The 16,301-nt window shown below is 43.3% G+C and overlaps 1 protein-coding gene across 1 annotated transcript in view; it reads right to left on the bottom strand.

Annotated features, from left to right (window-relative positions):
* The window catches only part of LOC128739225 (ubiquitin carboxyl-terminal hydrolase 8), a 55,865-nt gene that overhangs the window by 34,166 nt on the left and 5,398 nt on the right, over window positions 1-16,301 (bottom strand). The window lies entirely within an intron of this gene.

Genomic DNA, 16,301 nt, shown 5'->3' with positions numbered 1-16,301 from the left:
TGAATTTTACAAAAAATTGCAGAATTTGGATATTTTTGAAATTTCAAAGATTTTTTTAAAAAAACTCCAAAATCGTGTCCAGCGATAGCTCTTCACCAAATTTTAGGGCTATTGACATTTTATCATTTTTATCATGGTTTTGAAGTTTTTTCTTTCAGTGTAATTTCCTTCTAAAAATACACTTAATTTCCTACAACTTTTCCTTTGACGCCATTTTGATCAAATAAGTAATAGACTAATCTCAAGATTTTAGTCTTGACCTTGGAATGAGGTCATACATATATTTTAATATTTTTTTGAAACGATGGTTCTACAATTGATGAAGGGACGGTAGGGGAAAGAAAATGAAAATTTTTGGTGAAGGAGGGGGAAGAGCGGAAAGGAAGGGGGGGGGGGTATTGGTAGCTATGCTTGACAAGTAGTCATTTTGACTCCTACCTTTTGTCCAATACTGGAAGGTGCATGAGTCGAACCAAGCTGTAATCTGAGATTATAACCGGATTCGAACCCACAACACCCTCCAGGGCATGTGGTTCGCTGGTACTTGTACCTTTGAACCATAGAGGCGCTGGACAAAAGGAGACCGCAAAATCCACTTCTCAAGGATAGCTACGCGTGTTGGTTGTGTTATCGACACATATTGTGCCGCTTCCTGCATCAATTGCAGATTACCACCGAGCGAGAAGTTTTAATCTAACTACTATTTACTTTCAGGACGACGACACTGTGCCGGCCCTTACGACTTGCAAGGTACTGCACGTGACGCTGTTCGTCCATCAGCGTATGTTAGCCGCGTTTCTCGGCGCGGGTTTTCGAGGGAAGGCCCCGTTCCTATGTAATAGACTAATCTCAAGATTTTAGTCTTGACCTTGGAATGAGGTCATACATATATTTTAATATTTTTTTGAAACGATGGTTCTACAATTGATGAAGGGACGGTAGGGGAAAGAAAATGAAAATTTTTGGTGAAGGAGGGGGAAGAGCGGAAAGGAAGGGGGGGGGTATTGGTAGCTATGCTTGACAAGTAGTCATTTTGACTCCTACCTTTTGTCCAATACTGGAAGGTGCATGAGTCGAACCAAGCTGTAATCTGAGATTATAACCGGATTCGAACCCACAAAAGGTACAAGTACCAGCGAACCACATGCCCTGGAGGGTGTTGTGGGTTCGAATTTGGTTATAATCTCAGATTACAGCTTGGTTCGACTCATGCACCTTCCAGTATTGGACAAAAGGTAGGAGTCAAAATGACTACTTGTCAAGCATAGCTACCAATACCCCCCCCCCTTCCTTTCCGCTCTTCCCCCTCCTTCACCAAAAATTTTCATTTTCTTTCCCCTACCGTCCCTTCATCAATTGTAGAACCATCGTTTCAAAAAAATATTCAAATAAGTAGTTTTCTAGATATGATGTTTTGAAAAAAAGTAATCTCATTTCTAAATACGCCCTTTTGAAAAGTTACTCCTGACGAAAAAAATCAAGTTTAGTGGAAAAAGAGTTCTTGCGTGGCATCCAACACGTTAGGAAAATTTCATTCCAATCAAAAATAGTCGAGTCAAATCGTTTTGCTAGTTGAGCTGGAATTGCTCTATGCACCCATTTAGACAGATAAAATATTTCGAAATTTGCATTTTTTGCAGACACAAATTTTCTGTAATTGTTCAGCGGCAATTCGAAGTTTTGCATCCGCCCCCTATGGACAAACACAATTGTTTACAAAAATTTATGCATGTATTCGTTATGCCGTGTGCATGAGCACTGGCACCGGCACAAAAACAGTGCAAGTAGTTTGAATCAGAGCTTAGATATCGAAGTTTTGACTCCGAGTAATCTGCTGATGTGCTGCTGATACTCTTCGTCTTATTCAAAGCGGATAGAAAAACCAAGAGGACTTTTTTTTTGAAAAAAAGAAGGTGAAAATAGTGGTTTTCTTACATTATCTTTTGTCGATTAGGGTAACCAACGTATTTTGGATTACATTGTACATAGTCAATATTCTAAGTAGCGATTAAAACTATTAAAAAGAAATAGAGCACCAGTGCCAGTTAGCGACCAAATTCTGAACTAAACTATTTGTCCATTGTTTTTATCCGTCACAAGACCATGCTCACTGTAGATCTTGTCTATCTTCCGTGAGTAAGAACGATTTACACAAAGATAATTCATAAATTTAACACAAACCCGATTTAATCCACCTATTGGTGAAAGGAACCTTTGTTAGGCATATCATTTTATTTGTCATTTGAGATAGAATTCGACATGTCTTTGAACATAATTTAACTGTTAGTGTTTAAGCGTTTAGCTAGTGTTTAAGTGTTTAATTTAGGTGTTAGTTTTCATTAACATGCATGTGTATTTAATATACTGAATAAATTTATAGAACATTTGAAAGCAATTATAAAAATCGTGTGCCAAGTTTTTGAACAGCGTTTATATTTATACTAGCTGACCCGAAAAACTTCGTATTGCCGCAAATTAAACTGTGTTGTACATAAATCGTGAATCTCGGATGACCTTTGTCACAATCTTGAGTTTTGCAAGTTTCTGGGGAGTTCATGGGTGTTTTAATATACAAATTGTCCTCACAGTAAAGTAGAAAACAACTTCCCCCCTTTGCTTAGCCTGATAAAATAAAGCGGATAGCATTTAAATATTCGCCATCATTACAAACCATTTCGCCGAATACCATCTTGCGGAACACCAATTCTCGGTGGACCATAACGCGGAATATAGAATTTCGCAGAATACCATTTCGCGAAAAACCTTACGCGGGATATACCATTTCACGGAAAATATTTTCGTAGAAAGTACCATTTCGCAGGGGTGACCCAACTGAAGGAAAGTAATAGAGGTCAGTAGTTCTAGGAAAATAAATAAACCTAGAGAGGTGTGCTCTACGGGGGGCTGCCCCCCGCAGTGGCCGGCGCTTCTGACAGCACGTCGCCGGCAACACTCGCGGCCTGTGGCCGTCTCGCGCTGAATTATCTAATGTTACTGTAATGGGTAATGGGAAGAAAAAAGAAAGAAAAAAAAATGGGTAATGGGTCTCAAACCATCATAAAAAATTCCTGGCTCCAAAACCCCCCACATGCTAAATTTGGTTCCATTTGCTTGATTACTTTTCAAGTTATGAAGAAATTTGTATTTCATTTGTATGGGAGCCCCCCTCCTAAAAAGGTAAGGGGTCCTAATTCATCATAGAAAAATATCATGCCTCCAAAAACACCCACATGCCAAATATGGTTCCATTTGATTAATTAGTACTCGAGTTATGAGGAAATTTGTATTTCATTTGTTTAGGAGCCCCCCTCCTAAAGTGGGGAGAGTTTTCAATTCACCATAGAAGAAATTTTTGTCTCCAAAAACACCCACATGTAAAATTTCATTCCATTTGCTTGATTAATTCTCGAGTTATGCAGAAATTTGTGTTTCATTTGTATTGGAGCCCCCCTCTTAGTGGGAGGAGGGGTCTCTAACCATCATAAGAACCTTCCCTGGCCCCAAAAACCCCTATATGCAAATTTTCACACCGATCGGTTCAGTAGTTTTCGATTCTATAAGGAACATTCGGGCAGACAGACAGACAGAAATCCTTTGTTATAGGTACAGATATATTTATTTAAGGCAAAACGGCACTGAATCCAACATGGCTGGACATCCTATATCTTAGATCCCCACAAGGACACCATTTTTCCAGCCATGTTGAGATTTAGTACCGTATCACCTTAATGGGTGACTCTACCCTGCAAAGTCGAAAAAATCAAATTTTTGTTTGTAATTTCCGGGAGGACGATGTAATAGGCGTGTTATTCTCTAATTCTTCTGTCCATAGTAATTTTGTCTACTGCGAAATATTATCGACTACAAGGTAACCCGTTTCAGCGTGACTTTCGCTTGACGATTATTTTGCTTCAAGAGTATCTCTGTGCAACCAGAGTACCTCAACTTGACCGTTGACTTCAATATAAAACAAGACCTTTTCGACATGGTTCTTAAAATTTTGTGAGGGCGACTCCTTTTAGAAATACGTTGCCCATTGATGTCGTTTTTATGGTGAGCTGCTTTTGATTTTGAGACAAAATGCAATCCACATTCGGTGCAAGGGCAAAATGATAAATGCGTCACGTGACTGGTTAATTCGTGTGTTTAATTCTGTGACGCTTCTTAGAATGACCTTTTTTATTTACCATACGATACAAAGGGTTGTGAAATAATAATAGTAGATTGCATCACTTCAACATTGAGGCTGGGCAATCAACATCCTTATGTACTCAACATCCTTATGCCTCAGAAGATAAAACTTTTTTTGAGTTTCAAACGTTGCTCAATGGTTTATCCTAATATGTATAATTTATTCAATATTTCTCTTTCTAATTTCTATTTGTTGAATGAAAAAAAAGCATTTTGTTTACCCCCTCCCTCCCTTCCGTAGACAAGCGTGGACATTTTCATACTGCGCATTCACTAAACTATCGATGAGGTATATGGATGGCCCCTTTTCTAGAGAGCATCTACGCGCCCAGCTGCCTAAAGCATTATAATCGCTATTTTGTATCTAAAAATATATAATGCATCTTTAATTATACCTTAGTCAATAACCAATATACTTCAACGTCACAAAAATTCAGTATTTTTCGACCAGAATAGGGTCCCCCTAAACTGTTTTGTCAAACAAATCATTACATTATTCGCAACCAGTAAGAGATAGTTAGTTACTATATGCAGCGAAGTTGTTTATTTTACTATGTTCCACAACTTTTGTGAAAACACTATATGTTTTGGACGCATAATAAAAAACAAAGATTTGTACCACCATAATAAGACGAATCGCGATCAACGTAGTAGCTGAAAAAATACGCTATGTGTTATTAATAAACTTCTCCAAAGACACACCCTTTGAAAAATTAAGCATTTTTACACTATAGCAAATGATCACGTTTATGCAATTTGGTCCCACTGTGCATTATATCAGTAAAGCTTTCATTCATTTTTTTAATAATTGTTGTCCGGCAAGACCATTACTTAACAAATTGCGTTCTATAGTGGACGGTGGGACCCTTTGGGTACCCACCAGAGGCGAGTACTTTGACCGTAATTTAGTTTTCCATACACTGAATGATCATATGTTGCAGCGTGATGATAATGTGAATGAGCGGCTCTGGATCTATTATCAGAATACGCGTGGATTGAGGACAAAAATTGACGACATCTTTTTGACAACACGTGACTGCAACTTCGACATCATCATCCTGACAGAGACCGAACTAGATGACCGCTTAAACTCGTTGCAGCTTTTTGGGGATTCTTACGTGTTTCGGTGTGATCGCAGCCAGCTAAATAGTAACAAGAGTCGTTTCGGTGGGGTACTAATCGCAGTTTCAAATGAACACAATAGTTCAATCATCGAGCCAGCGTCTGGTCGTTACTTAGAGCAAATATGTGTTAGTGCTACAGTTCGGGGGAAAAAATTGTTGATATGCGGTTTGTACCTTCCACCAGATAGACGCGATGACATGGATGCCATTGAAAAGCATATTTCATCGGTTTCTGATCTGTGTCGCAAATGTTTAAATGATGAAATTGTTCTGGTATGCGGTGATTATAACCAGCCACGCATTTGTTGGACTGATGGGCCGGATGGAGCACAAATTGTCGTCAGTTCTAATCTCACCAATGCAAGCGCAGCACTTATTGACGGTATGGATCTTTTAAATCTTCACCAAACAAATTTGCACAGAAATCATCTCGGCCGTGTGCTCGACCTAGTTTTTTGGTCTTTGGAACAACAGCTTGTTACTGATGTCTGCGTCGCCCCACTGCTACCCGTTGATCCACACCAACCGCCTTTAACATTGTCAATGGAAGTGGCTGCAATGAATAACTGCTGTCCGCTGGTTTGCACTGCGAATAGATCTACTGCTTTGAACTATCGCAAAATGGACTTTAATGCCTTTTCTGATTATTTTTTGAACTTCAATTGGGTGACACTGTCAGAATACAACGACGTTGACGATATGGCAACTTACTTTTGCGACACTTTACGACAGTGGTTGAACACAAATTTACCTGTTGCAAAAAGGCCTGTTTCCCCTCCGTGGTCCTCCCCTCATCTTCGTGAGTTGAAACGAGAGCGCAACCTTTGGCAGCGTAAACACCGTTTTTGGAAGACTGCAATGGCAAAACAGAATTTCAAAAGATCGAGTGATGCTTATCGACGATTAAATGCTACATTGTACAAATCCTACGTTATGCGGGTTCAAATTGACCTTCGCAGAAATCCAAAAAGTTTTTGGAATTTTGTTAAATCGAAACGAAAACATTCTGCTACCACTTCTAATGTATTTCTCGATGACGCTGAAGCAAATAGTATTTTGGAATGGTGTGAACTATTGCGAAATTTTTCGCGTCGGTTTTTGCTGAAAAATCTGCATCTGATTCGGAGGTTGTCATCGCATCTGCTGATGTTCCTGCTGATTTAGTGGATATAAACACTTTTGAAATAACTTCCGATATGATTCTGTCAGCTGCCAAGAAAATGAAACGATGAAGTTGCCCTGGACCCGGTGGAATTCCGGCTCTGGTCTTCGCCCGTTGTGCACTTGCGTTAGTGGATCCGTTGTGCCAGATATTCAACAAATCATTTAGGGATGGAAAATTTCCGACGATCTGGAGTCATTCATGTTCCCGGTGTTTAAAAGTGGCGACCGTCGGAACGTTCGAAACTATCGTGGTATCACTAGTCTTTCTGCTGCGTCCAAGCTATTTGAAATAGTAGTGAGCAATTTTCTTCTTGCTAGAACAAAATGCTATATCTCTACCGACCAACATGGATTTATGCCTAGTCGATCCGTAAGCACAAACCTATTGGAGTTCACATCTACTTGTATATCACATATGAAACAAAAGGCACAAATTGATGTGATCTACACGGACTTGAAGGCTGCGTTCGATCGTATTGACCATAAAATACTGCTGCAGAAAATTTCACGACTTGGTGCATCTCAGAACTTTACGAAATGGCTCAGTTCCTACCTATGTGGTAGAGTCCTATGCGTGCAGCTCGACTCTTGCTTCTCTTACCAGTTTACAGTTGTCGGGTGTACCACAAGGTAGCAACATGGCCGTTTCTGTTTTTGCTGTTTGTGAACGATATTGCTTCGCTGCTTGGAGTTGGATACAAGCTAATGTATGCTGACGATTTGAAATTATATTCAGTAGTTCGTTCTATAGACGATTGTATCTGGCTTCAAAGGCTCTTGGATGTGTTTGTTGATTGGTGCAAGAAAAATTGGCATGTTATCAGCATCACAAAATGTCAAGTGATGACTTTCCACCGCATCGCCAGTCCGGTTGTTTTCAATTACCAAATAAATGAACATGTGCTCAAAAGAGTCGATCAAGTCAATGACCTTGGGGTTCTGCTTGACACCAAACTCACGTTCAACTTACATCGTACCACGGCAATATCGAAAGCCTCCCGACAGCTCGGTTTCATTGCTAAAATTGCACGTGACTTCAGTGATCCCCACTGCATGAAGGCGCTGTACTGTTCATTAGTTCGCCCGTTGATTGAAAATGCTTGCTTGGTATGGTGCCCCTATCAGTTGTCGTGGAATTTGCGTATCGAAAGAGTGCAAAACCGTTTCTTGCGGCTTGCGTTGAGAGACCTACCATGGCGCGACCCAATCAATCTACCACCGTACGCCGATCGTTGCCGTTTATTGGGTCTTCAGACACTTGAACAGCGTAGGAAGGTTCAGCAAGCAGTGTGTGTTGCAAAAATCTTAAATGGCGAAATCGAGTCACCGAGCATCCTGTCTCTCATCAACTTTCGTGCATCGCAACGTGCCCTGCGCTCAACCGAGCTATTGCAACCGAGATTTCATCGGACCACCTTTGGATCCTATGAGCCAATAACTGCCTGCATCCGGACTTTTTCTATTGTGGAAAGTTTATTTGAATTTAATGATCCATCACATAAGTTCGCTCAAAAATTGTATAATGTTAGCTTTTTATAAACCGACCAGAAATATTCAATAAGACAATCCATGTCAGTTGATTTTTACAAATAAACAAACAAACAAACAAACAACAAATTTGGCAGATATGTTCAGATCGTTAAGGCCTCTCATTTGATACTATAATAATTGAAATCTGATCAATTATCTGGTTAAAATCGTTTTAAATAATTGTACATTTTAATGTGTTGTACACAATTGGTCATAATCCCCAAATTAAACATCCAATCAATTGATAAATCAATAGTGATGTATGAGGCTATATTACCTTTCAAAGGAGACTAGCGCATTAATCAGTTCAGTCATGTCTGAGAAACGTTCGACAAAATGAAACCTAGTCAAAACATATTTTTGAGCATAAGTTTTGAACTACTTATTCTTTTTTATTGAAATTTTTCACAAGATGTGGCAATAAAAAGAGCTTTCATTTGATACTAAAATTATTGAAATTTGTCAAGCGGTTATAGAGATAATCGAGTCTTGTGGTTTTCACAATTTTTGCTTATATCTTGTAAACGGAACGTTCGATCGTAAATAGTGATCTACTAACTACTAGGTAGTGACACCTTTCAATCGAGAGTAACAGTGTATTGATTGGCTCAGCCATCTTCGAAACACAGGCGTTACACACACACACGCACACACACACACACGTACACACACACGCACACACACACACGCGCACACACACACACACGCGCGCGCACACCCACACACACATGCACACACACACGCACACACACACACATACACACACACACATACACACACACACACACACACACAGTGTAACCTGACCTCTTTCAGTTCTAGCAACTCTTATCCCAATACAACCAAGTTCCGGGTAAAACCAGAAACTCCCCTCTGGTTGGACCCGTGGCTGTAAACAGACAGGGAGAGAGGGACACCTGGACCTTAGACTTCTGGTCAACCAGGTGTCTGAACGGTCCTTTAGGACCCATTGGAGCCGATGCCAGTAAGGTTTCACTTCGGTAAACTGGCGACTATGTTATTGGACATGATTCGGACACGATATACAACACGACTTAGGGCTTGCGACGAGCTCCCCTAGTAAAGTCACGTGATAGCGGCTTGAAACGGTGAGGTGGCAAACGGTGCATGTGTCTCAAGTACGTTCTAAATCTATCGACCAGCGACCACCGGGCGGGAGTAGGTTCAGATGCTGTTTCTTGATTTACGCCGATCTGGCTCTGAGGTGAAGTTGCCTATAAGGCGCTGCCCCAACCCTCGCATGGTTCTCCCTGTTCCATAGATCGCCATGGGATCATTAAAGCGACTACTTCAAATGGGTTTGGATAACGGCTTGAAGGGGGACCCTTTAGAATCAAAATGAGTCTTTTAAAGAAATTTACAACAAGTGCAGATACGGTAGAAAACCAGTTCGCGAGGGGAGGCATCCAGCGTTCTCCACCAAGGGTGGAGAAGGATGCAACCCGAAGTCCTAGTGTGGGTGGTAAGGTAGCGGAATGCCTGCCACGCCAGACACAGCGACACAGCGTGGTAGCCGTGTCACAGCAGCTCGATATAATCATCGAGTTCACGTCAGGTCGCGGCAATTTCTCCAAGGACTTGAAGTAGAGCTTGCTCATGCTTCGCAGAACCTTGTGTGCAGCGACCAAAGTGCACAACGACCTCGTGGCGCGTGCAGGAGAGGTGAAGACAGTGAAGGCATCGAAGTCAGGACAGACGGATGCCTGCGGACGCGCTGACGAAAGCCACGGAAAGCGCTACCAACAGCGGTAAGGCATTTTCCAAGCGTCTGAGACAGTCCCCGGGGGATGGCACCCCTGGTGGACCAAAAAAACGCCTGATCGGTAAAAGCCCTCAGGCTAGCGAGTTGGTGGAGCCAGCCGACCAAGCAAGCAGCGGGAAGCACCAAGACGGGTGGCCCGTGGATCGAGGTCAAGACCAAGAGGAAAAAAAGAGGAAGCTCCACCAAATTCTTATCCTGAAAACCGACGGGTCAAAATACTCGGAAGTTTTGAAGGCCATGAGAGGAGATGCCCTACTCAAGGATCTGGGCGCGGACGTGCGGAGCATCCGCCGCTCACGCACGGGCGAAACGATCCTTGAGTTGAAGAAGGACGTCACCAAGAAGAGTTCTGCATACAAGTCGATAGCGGAAGGAGCGCTCGGGGAGGGAGTGCAGGTACGTGCTCTCACACCAGCAATGACTCTCCAGCTTAAAAACCTGGAAGAGATCACCGATGTGCTTCGGGCACGGGCATAAGGCCTGGAACTGCAAGGGGCCAGATAGGAGTCAATTGTACAGATGTGGCAGTGCTGGCCATAAAGCAAGGGACTGCGCGGAGCCTCCCAAGTGCTTGATCTGTACCGGTAAACGGGACGCAAAGCACGTAACGGGAGGTCCAAGGTGCCCGGCTGCTGTGCCGGCGGCCAAGCCATGTTTATAGTGCAAGTGACACAACTCAACCTGAACCACTGCAGCACGGCTCAGCAGCTGCTACACCAAGCAGTTTCTGAGTCGGCAACGGACATAGCCATCATCTCGGACCCATATCGCGTTCCTGCCGGAAACGACAACTGGGTCTCGGATAGGTCCGGGACAGCGGCTATATGGACGACAAGCAGGCTCCCGGTTCAAGAGGTTGTGTCAACTGCAGACGAGGGATTTGCGAATACCAAAGTGGGTGGAGTGTTCTACTGCAGCTGTTATGCTCAGCCGAGTTGGCCTATCGAGCAGTTTACGCGGATGATAGACCGAGTATCAGCTGTGCTGACTGGTCTAAGGCCGGTGGTTGAGGCGGGCGACTTTAACGCTTGGGCGGTAGAGTGGAGAAGTCGTCGCACGAACCATAGGGGTCGGATTGTGCTTGAGGTTCTGGCAAAGCTTTTTTTTTGTACGCCAGAAGGGCATTGGGTTAAAAGGCCACTGCGACAGTCTTAATGATCGTCTTTTGTGGCAGGCCCCATTTGCTGTACACAGTTTACGGATCACTCATACCCATTGATGGAGTTGAGCGGAATAGTTGTAATCCTGTGCCCCAATTCGGTACTACATGGTTTATAAAGCCAATGACCGTTTTGGGATTTAGGCTCCATACCTGATATGGAGTAAGAAGGAAACTTCCTAAGAAGTTGCGCCTTGATAATGCAAGAGCTCCGCAATAGCAGAGCAGATGCGCTGAACTTTCAGGTTCAGAGTTACAAAAGCGGCAGGTGTCGGATGATACCTTGCCGATATTCTTTAAATGATAAAGAGCGGGGCTGTGTTCTGTTAGGAGTCCCGTGATCGTGCGTAGTTCACTACGAGTTAAATGAAGTAGTTTTTTAGCTACTGCAGGGTTTGGATAGATAAACTGTTTAGCTTGTCTACAACCCTGTATTTGATTCCAACGGGATACTATTTCTAGCTTTTCCCATGTCATCAATTCGCCTTTTACGGCGGATGTGAAGGTGCCCAGAAACGGTTCAGGACCAATAAATTGCTGAGCTGATCCTTGTCTTGCCAGGTTGTCAGCAAATTCATTGCCCTCGATTCCGCAGTGACCGGGCACCCAAAGTAATAAAACTTTGTTTTGGCGGGAGAGTTCCCTCAATGCTGCACTGCACTCCCAAACTAATTTGGACACGCATTTGGCGGACTTGAGTGCCAGTAGTGCTGCTTGGCTGTCCGTGAAGATACCGATTTTCGCATGCCTGTACTTTCGTTTCAAGCATATTGTTGCACAGATGTATATCGCATATACTTCTGCTTGAAAAACGGTGGGCCACTTTCCCAATGAGATAGTTTCCCAGATGCCGGGTCCGTAGACTCCGGAGCCTGTGCAGGCCCCCATTTTTTAACCATCTGTAAAAAAACTGGCAAAGCTTAACGCAGATCTGGCCAACGTCGGCACCACAAGTACCTTCAGTAGGAACGGTGCGGAGTCTATCACTGACTTGACATTCGGCAGTCCTGGTCTGATAGGAAACTGGAGGGTAGATAATGGCTACACTCACAGTGACCATCAGGCCATAGAACAGAAGTGGAAGTCCGAACGATTCGGCGATCAAAACTGGTGACAGTCTTTTTTGTTTTTATTTTTCTTCTGGGAAGGTTTTCGAATAGAAGCGAATAACAGCAATATAAGCAGAACGCTCGCTGCCAATCGCGTAGCGGCTTTCACATGCCTTCGAGTGCATTCGTATGCGTTCGTGTGTTTTCGTGGAAAAAAGTGACTCGCTACCGCCAGGTTCGCTAGTATCTGTAGAAAGTAGCATGAACGTGTTTAGATTTCTACTTCCACTTCTGTTCTGTGATCAGGCGGTCCGCTATGGTGTTGGTCAGATAACGAGGCGGCAGGCAGCGAGTAGCAGTAGAGCCGACACTCCAACCACCCGTGGATGGAAGACATCATACTTCGACCCCGAAGTATTTGTGGAAGCAATCCGAAGAGAGTGCGGTGATCGCGGTATGCCCGATCCGAACGCTGATCATTTGGTTGAGGTACTGTCGCGAGCGTGTGACGCTACCATGCCTAGGAAAGGCCGACCTAGGTATGGTAGGTAACCGGCTTACTGGTGGACAGATGAAATTGCGGAACCCCCCGGAGCGTGCTTTCGTGCGAGGAGAATGATGCAAAGAGCTCGTTCGGATGAAGGCAGGGCTGAATGTCGAGTAGCACATGTTGCAGCACACGCGGCGCTTAAGGGGACATAAACGATAAAATTTTTTTAAACAATCATTATTTTTTCATTTCAGATTTTGATTTTACAGTCTTTTCCACTTATTTTGATACTAATGATACGTAATGATACGACCACGGGAAGTGGCCGAAAAACGATCATACACATAAGCATTCCAGTGCGGCGTGGAACAACTTCGGCGGAATAAACCGCCGCTCCTGGAAAACCACGATATTCAAACCTTATGTACCTTTTTCTCAGAAACTACACAACATATTGGAACAAACTTTTTTTTATTTGGTTGGTAGTAGCTTGGCAAAGACTTTTATAACTTTTGACATTTGTAAACGAAACACAGCTTGAGAAAAAGAAAAAGCAGACAAAATTTTATTTTTTCAGGCATCTTTTCTTCTTCTTTTTCGTTTTTCTCAAGCTGTGTTTTGTTTACGAAACTCAAAAGTTATAAAGTCTTTGCCAAGCTACTACCAACAAAACAAAAAAAAAGTTTGTTCCAATACGTTTTGTAGTTTCTGAGAAAAAGGTACATAAAGTTTGAAAATCGTGGTTTTCCAGGAGCGGCTGTTTATTCCGCCGAAGTTCTTCCACGCCGCACTGGAATGCTTATGTGTATGATCGTTTTTCGGCCACTTCCCGTGGCCGGATCATTACAAATATGGTATCAAAAAAAACGGAAAAAATTATATTAAAAATAAAAATATAATGATTTTTTCAAAATTTTTGGTCGTTCATGTCCTCTTACGAGTGGGAGAACCCCTGGGGTGACGCCTACAGAGTCGTAATGGCAAAGACCAAAAGCGTGATGGCACCCACAGAGCGATCACCAGAGATGTTGGAGCGGATCATCAAGGGCCTCTTCCCGCGCCACGAGCCAAGGCCCTGGCCCTGGCCCCAGGACGCCGAGTCGTCCCACGGCGGACGTTCCAGTATCTCAGACCATAGCGTAAGATGGTCGGCCTCCATGCCGAACATCCAAAGTAACGTGGGCGATGGCGGTTTAGAGGTCGGGGAGGAAGTGACGGTTACGAACGAGGAACTCATTGTGATCACTAAATCCTTAACCCTTTATAAGGCAGTGGCAACTATATTGCCATCAACAAAAAATATTTATTTTGCTTCTATAATTATATTGATATTATTATAGACGTAAAACAAATATTTTTTTGTTGGTGGCAATATAATTGCCTCGGCCTTGTAAAAGTGAGCAAAGCACCGGGACCAGACGGAATTCCTAATTTGGCCATTAAAGCAGCTATTTTGGAGGCTCCTGAACTATTCGGGGCAGTAATGAGTAGATGCCTGGAAGATGGCCACTTCCCGGACAGATGGAAACGACAGAACCTGGTCCTATTGCCGAAGCCGGGAAAACCTCCGGGGGTCCTCTCGTCATATAGGCCGATCTGTCTGCTCGATGCTGCCGGCAAGGTGCTGGAGAGGGTTATCCTTAACAGAGTCGTACAGTGCACTGAGGGTACAAATGGTCTGTCAAGGAACCAATTCGGCATCCGAAAGGGCAAATCAACAGTGGATGCCATCTTGTCTGTCACTAAGACAGCCGAGGTGGTAATCCAGTGCAAGAGGACTGGTTACCGCTATTGCGCAGATGTCACGCTCGACGTGAGAAATGCGTTTAATAGCGCTAGCTGGGACTCCATAGCCAACTCGCTTCGGAACGTCCAAGTGCCGATGTCGCTGTACAGGATTCTGGGAAATTATTTCCAGAATCGTGTGCTATGCTACAACACGGAGGAGGGTCAGAAGTGCGTTCCAATCACCGCAGGGGTTTCGCAAGGTTCCATACTGGGCCCGGTGTTGTGGAACGTCATGTATGACGAGGTGTTGAAGCAAAAGTTCCCGGTAGGGGTTGTGATTGTCGGCTTTGCGGACGACATCACCTTGGAAGTCTACGGTGAATCTATCAGAGAGGTTGAGTTGACGGCTGCCCACTCTATAAGCATTGTTGAAGATTGGATGCGACCAGAAAACTGGAGCTAGCGCATCATAAATCGGAGGTTAACGTGATGTCTCGTATGATGTCTAATAGCTATGCGGTATATGGCAGCAAGCGAAGGCTATTAACCATACTCAGGTATGGCGGGCCGGTGTGGTCATCGGCGTAAGATAGCAAAATTTATCTAGCCAAGCAGGAAAGCACCTATCGTCTCATGTGCTTGAGGTTGAGAGTGGCGAGTGCATATCGCACAGTTTCACATGACGCAATCTGCATCTTAGCGGATATGATGTCTATTGGCATCATCATCAGCGAGGACGTAGAGTGCTTCAACCAACGTGGAACTAGAGGCATATGGAGTACCACAAGATCGGCCTGGATGACCACATGGCAGCGAGCATGGTCTAATTCCACAAAAAACCGATGGATACATCGACTTATCACTGAACTACCCGGGTGGGTCATAGTTGTTTTAGACAGTACCTGCACAAGTTTAGGCATGCGGAGTCCCCCGCATGTCCCGACTGCGCGGATGTAGTTGAAACTGCAGAACATGTTTTCTTTATATGCCCTCGTTTCGTATAAAGAAGAGAAGAGAATAACTCCTGTGAAATTTTACTTTCCACGAAAACATTTTCCGTGAAATGGTACATCCCGCGTAAGGTTTTTCGCGAAGTGGTGTTCCGCGAAACTCTATATTCCGCGTTATAGTCAACCGAGAAGTGGTGTTCCGCAAAACAGTATGCGGCGAAATGTTATGTAATCATGGCGAATATTTTGATGCTATCCGCTCTATTTTATCAGGCTAAATAATGGGGGAAGTTGTTTTCACCTTCACTGTAAGGAAAATTTGTGTATTAAACCTCCTCATAAGTCTGTCGTACAAAAACAGAAGGTCAAATTTCGATAACGGAATTAGCACCCAGGCTTTGCTTTTGAACTCCTCAGAAACCTGCAAAACTCGAGATTGTGACAAAGGTCATCCGAGATTCCCGATTTATGTACAACACAGTTTAATTTGTGGCAATACGAAGTTTGTCGGGTTAGCTAGTCTATACCTATAAAATGGATTTTTGTCTGTCTGTCCGTATGTTCCTTATAGAATCGAAAACTACTGAACCGATCGGCGCGAAAATTTGTATATAGGAGTTTTTGGGGCCGGGGAAGGTTCTTATGATAATAAGAGAACCCTCCCCCACTAAGAGGTGGGGCTGCCATACAAATGAAACACAAGTTTCTGCATAACTAGAGTACTAATCGAGCAAATGGATTCAAATTTGGCATGTGGGTGTTTTTGGAGGCAGGATTTTTTTCTATAGTGAATTGAGACCCTTAACTTCTTTAGGAAGGGAATTATGACCCCTCCCTCTTTTAAGAGGGGGGGGACTTCTATACAAATTAAATACAATTTCCTCCAAATTTGGCATGTGAAGGTTTTTGGAATCAAGAAGTTTTTTATGGTGAATTAGGACCCATCCCCACTTTGGGAGGGGGTTTTTATACAAATTAAATACAAATTTCCTCATAACTCGAGAACTAATCAATCAAATAGAACCAAATTTGGCATGTGGGGTTTGAAGGCAAGAATCTTTTCCATGATGAAATAGGAGCCCTTCCCTTTTTTGGAGAGGGTGCTCCCATACAAATGAAATACAAATTTCATC

This window comes from Sabethes cyaneus, chromosome 3 (assembly GCF_943734655.1).
Source record: "Sabethes cyaneus chromosome 3, idSabCyanKW18_F2, whole genome shotgun sequence".
Lineage (NCBI taxonomy): Eukaryota > Metazoa > Arthropoda > Insecta > Diptera > Culicidae > Sabethes > Sabethes cyaneus.
The sequence above is the reverse complement of the archived record's forward strand: the minus strand, read 5'-3'. Positions and strand labels throughout refer to the sequence as shown.